Here is an 8,778-nt window from a genome sequence, read left to right on the forward strand (position 1 = left end):
GTTACCTCACTCAGGATGATATCCTCCAGATCCATCCATTTGCCGAGGAACTTCATAAATTCATTGTTTTTACCAGACAACTCCACAGTTCTCAAAGGAGACACTACTTCCACACACTGAAACAAGCCCAGGATCTGAGGATAACAGGATCCCAGGATAACAGGAGCTGGGTCACACTAGTATTTGAGTGTCTCAGAGGAGCTTGACTGCCAAGAACTCAGTTGCATTTCTTTTGTGAAGAAGAAAATGGAATAAGACTTTCTTTTGGGTGAAGAGGGAATCTTTGGAGACCTGGAGGTCCTTTTCATTTTTCCTTATTTTTATGTGTATTGGTAGTTTTGCCTACATGTATCTCTGTGCACCAAGAACATGCAGTGCCCACAGAGGTCAGGAGAGAAAAGTATATGTAAAGAACATCAGATGCCCCCGGAACTAGAGCTACAATTATTAGCTGTCACATAGATACTAGGATTTGAACCCATGTCTTCTGGAATTGCAGAGTGAGAGTTCTTAACTACTAAGCCATCTCTTCATCTCTCAAAATTCTCTTTAAAGAACTGAGTGTGTGCCATCTGAAATCTTACCACTATATTCACAGATTAGTGAAGAAGCTCTCAGACTTTATCAGAGGAGATTCTTTATGCAGTGGATGGCAGTTTCAAAAGGCACTCATCATTACTCAAAGGTCAGAGAATAAGTATCAGCCATAAATAGGATATCCATATCATTCCACTCTATCCACGCTCAGGAACCAGAGTGGAAGATGGGGTAAATAGACTGAAACAACCAGAGGTCAGAAAGACTGAGCAAAATGATCTAGCCTGGACATAATAAAACAGCTACCCTCATGAGCTCACAGCAGCTGCAGTTACCTGGACAAGACCTGAGCAAGATCAAGACAGTCAATATTACAGCACAGAGGGGCCAAGCATCAAGAGGCCCCACCCCTAGCTGAATAGCTATTGGAAGTTAATGGCTTCTGGGGAAGAAAAAGACAGCTTTTTGGTTTTTGGTTTTTGGTTTTTATTTTAACAATACAACCCTCATGAAGATTGACACAATCCACTAGATAGTTCACACCATGAGTACATGAGTAATAGAAATTGGACCTAGTGGGTTATTTAATTTTCTTTTAAAGGAGGGAACATGAACATGGGAAGGGGTGGGGGGATTCAAGAGTGGATCTGAGAGGAGTTATGGAAAGAACTTGGAGTGAGTGTGACCTAAATACATTGTATACATATATAAAATTTTCAATATGTAATAAAATATATTTAAAAGAAAATTAGTTGGATAGCAGCAATACACACACACGTATATATAATTATTAATTACAATTAATTATATATAATTAGCACTTAGCAGTTGCTTATTTAATAAAATTAGCACAGAGGAAAAGAAAAGGGTTCCTCCTTTTTATATCTGGACTCCTAAGCATTCTAGTAACAAGGACTCCATAGTATAACAGGAAGACTTATGGGTACTTTTCCCCAACTCACAGCAGGGTAGCAGGTGACTGAGATACAACTCTATGACCACTCAGGCTACAGGAGGCCAGCAGGTCAAAAAACTATGCTGGACTCCTACACCCACAAAGACAAGTTTCTGAGCACCGTTCAACAGCCTTGGGCTTCACAATGAGTGAGGCTGTAGGAAGCTTGGGGTGTGTTAATAATAGTGGGAAGGAAATGGACAGGCATGGTGAGGTTGCTCAACTTCATTTCCTCATACTGACATGGAGGAAGCAGAACTTCCATCAAGAAGAAAACATCTTGACACAGGTTCTCCTTATGAAGTCTAAGTGTTGAGGGGAAACAGGGATTTCCTCTTGGCTACTGAATTTTTTTTAGTATTATAATCAATCTCCTTTCCTTTCCACTATGAGCTTTCCTTGAAGAGTATAGTGTCTACTTTGTATTTATTATGACTAATATAATGGGATCAAGAAGTAGAGATTTTGCTGGGATAGCCAAAACACTTTCCAATATCTTTTAAGCCAGAGTTACTATGAACCCAATTTGTTTCATACTCAATTGCCCAAAGCTGTCACTGAGAAATCAAGAAGAGAATCAGTGACATCAGCTTAGGAAAAAGTGACCAAGTTGGATTTCACCTGTTCCATCCATTTGGCTTACAGACCTAGAAACACTTGCACACAAGGGCTGGACCTAGCCCTGCCCGCCACACCACACCCTGCACATAGTAGCAGATGTGCAGCTTGGTCTTCTTTTGGGTCCCGCAACAACTGAAGCCTGCACTTACCCTGACTCTGTTGCCTGCCTGTGGATCCTGTTCCCCTAACTGGGCTGTCTTGTCTGTCCTCAGTGAGAAAAGATGTACCTAGTCCTATAGTGACTTGAGGTGCCAAGGTGGGTTGGTACCCAGGTGGATGGGGGACCTCCCATTTCTCAGAGCTGAATAGGAGGGGAAGGGAGAGATGGTTGAGTGAGGGGAGGAGAGGAGAGCTGTGATCAGATTGTAAAATGAATTTAAAAAATTAGTTAATTAACAGAAAAACAAACAAATGCAGGAGCCCTATTATAAAGTTTCCCAGTGGTTCTCAGCCTCCCTGATGCTGTGACCCTTTAATATTGCTCCTTACATTGTGCTGACCACCAAGCATAAAGTTATTTCACTGCAACTTCATAACTGTAACTTTGATACTGTTATGAATCTATGTGACTATCCATCAGATGTTGCATATGTCACAATCCACAGGGTGAGGACTACTGCTTTACACTGTGCAAAAGGACCTCACACTCTGAACACTTCCAAATCCAGACTAAAGCTGGAACTCTTGCTTACTGCGCCCACCTTTAAACTACACCCTAAACTACCTGAGAACACACTAGCAGGATACAGACAGAAAGGACATAATTATAAAGACCTTTTTCTTGGAAGAACAGAAGAAAATGCAATATTGAAATCATGAAATAATATTCAGTAAAGGGAAAAACCCACTTTTCAAAACATCTATGGGACCTGCAACCAAACAAACAAACAAAAAAAATCTAATAGAGACTCGGTTCCCAGTTTGAATTACAAAATAAATCCCCAGAAGTGGTCTCTCCAGTGCCGGAGCTCCTCGGCACGCCATTTCTGTCGTTTGCTCATATCTGGTTTCTGAAGCAAGCTTGCTGTCTCTGTGGGCTTCCTCTCCAAACCACCTCTTCAGGGGGATGAAACAAAGTCATCCAGTGTCTTCATCGTTGGGAAGGTTTTAAGAAAAATATCTCTATTTAATTAAATTCCAAATCAATCTACTGGCTTGTCTAGACAGCCCTGGAAATTGGGTTAAGATAGTTGTATATACTATTATATTGGAAATGAATCTCGATTGTTAAAAACACAGCATTTGATTATGTAATTATAATCATATAAAATTATATTAATTTTATAATTAAAGATTTTTTTTATGGTGGACTTCCGGTCCTGGGGATGCCATAGATCACGCATCTCAGCATTTCTATACTGATTCTTATCCTAAAGAATCTTTAAGTTACACCTTGTCTGGAGTTGTCGGATATTTCTTTTTCTTTTCATGTGCTATGAAGTTAAATGTTGAGTGGAAAGAGTGCACTTCAGGGACCAGCGAGGCACGCAGGATAGAAACATCTAGCACTAACTCCCATGTAGTACCTCTGGTCTTCCTCCAGAGGAAGGGGTAGCTTGGTGCTGTGAGCGAGTGATGATGTTGTACCCCTAGGGAAGAGTGCAGTGAAATCAGCCATAATGAGGGTGTTACTAAAACACTACCATGTTCAAATAGGGAGACATTTGGGGATTTAAAGGGAGATCGAGTAAAACATTTGAAAGAGAAAATATGAACTATTGGAATGTCAAGCTAGTGTTGATGTTATTCAAGATTAGACATACTATGGATATTTATTAAGGTTTCTCGAGTTCTTCCAAAGATTGATAACACATGCCTGAATACGTTCCATGCTAAATTATCATGGCCGTTCTCTCTGGCAGAGATCACAAACTGGATGTCCAAGCCAAAGCCAGACCTCAAAGGCATTTCGTCTGACACACACTATGCTGAAAAATGGTCAAGAGGTTTCTTAAAAACATACTCATTTCTGGAGATATTTACCAAGTATTCTTGTGCCTGCCCAGCTCAGTATAACACATGTGAACTGCTTCAGAGAAAAGGTACACAAGGCCTGCTCTTGTGAGACCAACAGGCATGGCAGGAACACAACTAACAGTTACAGAACGTGCAGTAGACACTACGATCCAGCAAAGCCATCGCTATGCCTGTATAACAGCTAGTGTGTGTTGGCTTTCTTCTATACACTAGGAGTTCTGCCATGTTCTTTCCCACATGATGACGGCAGAGTCCTGGGAAGCAACCGCTGTGATCACCATTCTCAAGTACCAGAGGAGCATTCTGAAACCCTAAAAGTTTCCCTTATTTTTCTTCCCAGTCTCATAAAATATGGACACTCTTTTAAACTCTGTGTTTTGATTCGTCTACTCTGAATTGCAGTCTCAGGACACTTATTTCAATAAGGGGAACATCGGGAAAGATGTTACTACATCAGCAATTACTCGTTAATCTATACAGGATGCTAAGATATGTTTCTCGTGTACTTTTCTCAGTTTATCCCATAAATAATGCATCTGTGGCATAACAAATGAGAAGACTTTAAACCTAGTTAGACCTCAGTTAGCATCTTATGTCTGTTGCTTTGTAGTTTTACAGTTGCAATGGGCAGAATTTTGGCCTCCATGACTACACACAGAAAAATTAAAAGCATAATTTAGTAAGCTGGGATAGATGGATGGATGGATGGATGGATGGATGGATGGATGGATGGATGGACAGATTCCTCACATAAGCTAGACAGTATCCAGGGCATGAGAAAAATAGTTGGTGTTGTTGTCAGTTCACTATAAGGAACCACTATTACAATGTAAACCTAAATACAAATAGCATGAGATTCTGTTGTGTTCCTCTGCTAAGTTTCCAAAATTTGTTTGGACACAAACATAGTCTCTCTAAAACCATTGGGCTTCAAGGTCACCCCCTCCCCCTCAAACCCATGTTATTGTGGTTATTGTATTTTGGTTACAGAAAATTTTTTCCTTTATGGCTGGGTTCTACTCAGAATGCATTGATTTGTGCATCTCTGATGTAATGTGTAATAGCATGGTCTGTACTGTTGGGAGATCAACATTACAAGCTTGTGGCTGCCAACCACCTATAATTACACTTTGCCTATGATTCAGTAGGACACAGCCTCCCCTCCTCTGGGAGAAGGGAAGGCATGAATCAGGTACCAGTTTTGCTTTCTTATGGAAGGAAGGAAAGAAGGAAGGAAAAAGGAAGGGAAGGGAGGAGAGAGGGAGGGAGGGAGGGAGGGAGGGAAGGAGGGAAGGAGGGGAGAAAGAGAGAGAGGAAAAGAAAGAAGGCATGCAGCCATGTATGTGGGGTGGGTGTGTATATAAACAGGCAATCGAAATGCTGTGCATTTGTTAAACCATGATGTCTTCCAAGGCAGAAAATAGTCTTTTCTCCAAGTTATGTGCTGTTTTGAGTAAAACAATATATAATTAAGTTTACTATAAAACTTTTATCAGCACACAGTGAAAAAGTATCCATAAAATGAATTTTTGATATAGGAACATATCCTTCCGACAGCTTTATTTTAAATATCTACCTGCTTGGCAGGGTCGGCTTGTGCAGAAGAGTCTGTTTTCTTATTTCAGTGCACAGCAGGCAGGGAAACTTTAGGAAGAAAATTCTCAGTAAACTCACGAATAAGGTACTGGTGGTAAAATAAATTTAAAAGTACTTTGAACCTAGTTTGACCTCCGTTAGTATCTCAAGTCTGTTGCTTCAGTGTGCAGAATTTTGACTTGACAGTTCTCTCAGCATTTCATCCATCCATCCATCCATCCATCCTTCTATCTGCCCTCTCGTTTCTGCTTACAGGCATTAGGTATATGTATGCCTACTCTTTAGGCCAGGCACTGTACTGGATTTTCTTCCTCGAAAGGATGTACTTAGGCTTGGGAGATGCTCAGTGGGTGATGCACTTAACTATGCAAGCATGAGGACCTGAGTTCAAATCCTCAGGGCCCACGTTAAAATGAGGCCAGCAGCATGCATCTGCAATCCCAGCATTCCCATACTGAGACAGGGGGGAGCTGGGGACAGGTGAGTCCCCAGAAAGTCCCAGACCTGCCAGCTTTGCACACACACTCAGCAGTGAACGACAAAGAAGACGTGTCTCAGACATGGTGGAAGGTGAGGGAAGAGGTTGCCTTCTGGTCCCCCCCTGTGTGCCAAGTCATGGCAATGCCCCCAGATACGCACACGTGCATATATGTATCATATGTACATGCATACAGGATGAGAGAGTATGTGTGTGAGCTTCCAACCATTAGGAAAATAAGGGAGACCAGAATCACCACAGCACTTGGGATACAGGACAGAGATGAGCCCCCTTTCAGGAACTTACAGAAACCATCCATCCTCAAAGAAGGCAAGAAACAGACCTTAAACTCAGTGGAAAGGCAGGAAAACGGCCTTGCTGGGGGGCCTTGCATGTGCTCTTTGAGTGACTGCTACCATAACTCGGCTTCTCCGAATGCTGGCTCTTTAGAACAAGAATTCTCTACATCAAACAGGAGTGAGTACTCCTTGGTGCCCTGAGGCTTCACAGCCAGGCCTCATGGCTCTCACCCACCTGAAGGGCAGAAAGAAGAAAAACAGGAAGACAAGAAAGATGTGGGAAGCAGGATTTAGGCTTCCCCTGCCTAACTGTGAAAGGAGACATCATTTATCATTATTATTATTATTACTATTATTATTATTATATTTATATTATTACTTTTAAGTCACTGATCACATGAGTTCAGAACTAAGGAGTGTCTCATGGAGCCTCATGTTGAATGTTAAGGTTTCTTTTGGAACAAAATCCCCTAATGCTCACAGACCCACGTTTACCAGGAGGAACGAGGCTATAGTCCCTAACTTCTAACAACCTTTATGACATCTCTTCAAAAAGTAGAACCGGAATCTCCTGGAATTTCAGGTCAAATCCCTTTCTAAGAATGTTAAGCCTGTGACTTCCTACTCTTTCCTGATGCAAAGAGCTGCCTCCCACAGATACACTTTGTGTCACACATTGATGGTCTATTTCTCCCCTGGGGTACCAGGCCAGTTGCTCACCCAGCTAAAATGGAGGGAGGGGAACCTAACTGGGGCGCGTGGGTGCAGGCAGGATCTTGGTCCACAGTGAATGCACGGGCAAAGAGCACACACAGGGGAGCCACTTTGGAGAACTGGTTCATTTTCTCAGGAGAACAACAACTATTTAAATCTTCAAGGGTTAGTAGGGGCTGCTGGGGTGAAGTGTACATCATTGGCCGAGGCCAAGGTGCTGTGGATGCCCCATTTGCATAAGGAGAAGTTCCATACGTGACCTTATTAGGGGGAAAGACGTTTAACCTAGCTACCAGTTTCGTGACGCCCTCTGGTGAGGCAAAGGTGTGGGGCACAGAGCTATATGCACCAGGACATGCGGGCCCGGGCAGGAGGCGAGCGATGCTACTCCTGCCCGTCTCGTGGTGAGATTTCTAGGATTTGGACATACCTTGAGCCCACTCTTGCTCTAGCCTGACCCTTCCAGTTCCATGACTCCCTGGCTCCACAGAGCATAAAATGCCAGAAGCCTTGAAAACACTAAAATTAAAGGTGTTCCCCTTTTCTGCTGAGACGTGCTCAGTGCCCAGCCTGGTGGAGGCTTTCTGAAAATACAATCTCTGACTAAACTAGCCTGTTCTAGTTTCTCGGTAAGAAGACGGTTTACCTTTATTCTGAGAAGGAAGAGGATGTACCAACGCCGCATGTGTTGTGTGAGCCTGGGCTGACGTCACGCGGTCAGACTGTGAGACCTAAAGTTCTTTGGAGTATCTAAAACAAAAACACATCAGCAGGGCCTGTGGGAGTTCCAGGTGTGGCGCTGGGTCCATGACCAGAGTGGATGTGCCTCCTTACCCAGGGACAGAAGATCACTGTACAAATGTTAAAAAACACAAGCCCAGAGTCGGAAAGGGAGATAAACATGAAACGTTTTTTAAAGTGATAGAAATCGAGGCTTATTCTATGGTTCTGAGGAAAAGGAGGTAAGGGGAGAAAATGAGAAGGATGGAGGAGAGAGAGGGGAGAGGCAGTAGAGGGGAGTATAGCCCTTTTGTGACCTAGGATCCAAAGTCAGGCTTGGTCCCTTTAGCTCTCTTCATTTGAAACAAGTCCAGGCTTTAATCAAAAGGATGGGAGTTAGATATTAATGAATGGAGTTATCTCCAAGCTTGGAAAGGCTTTTGAGGTTTGATGGCGGTAGTGATGTTGGTCTAGTGGTGGGGTTTCTTTTGGTTTGCTTTGAGGATTTTTCTTGATGGGGGCATATTTGTTTTGTGTTGTTTGTTTGTGTTGTTTGGTGTGGGTTGTTTTTTGTTGTTGTTTTGTTTTGTTGAGATATGGTCTCATGTAACCCAGTTAGTTGTTCTAGAAATAGCTATACCTAAATCTAGCCTCAAACTCCTGATCGCCAAGCTATCCTCTTACCTGTGTCTCCTAAGCGATGATTGCAAGCATGTGCCACCACATCTGGCTGTAAAGATGTTTTTGAAGCATCTCACTGATTATCTGGATTATAAGGGGAAGAAATGGAAAAAAAGAGAGGGGGAAGGAAGAAAGGAAGGGAGGAAGGAAGGAAGGAAGGAAGGAAGGAAGGAAGGAAGGAAGGAAGGAAGGAAAGAAGG

Source organism: Mus pahari, chromosome 11 (genome assembly GCF_900095145.1).
Source record: "Mus pahari chromosome 11, PAHARI_EIJ_v1.1, whole genome shotgun sequence".
In the NCBI taxonomy this organism is placed as follows: Eukaryota; Metazoa; Chordata; class Mammalia; order Rodentia; family Muridae; genus Mus; species Mus pahari.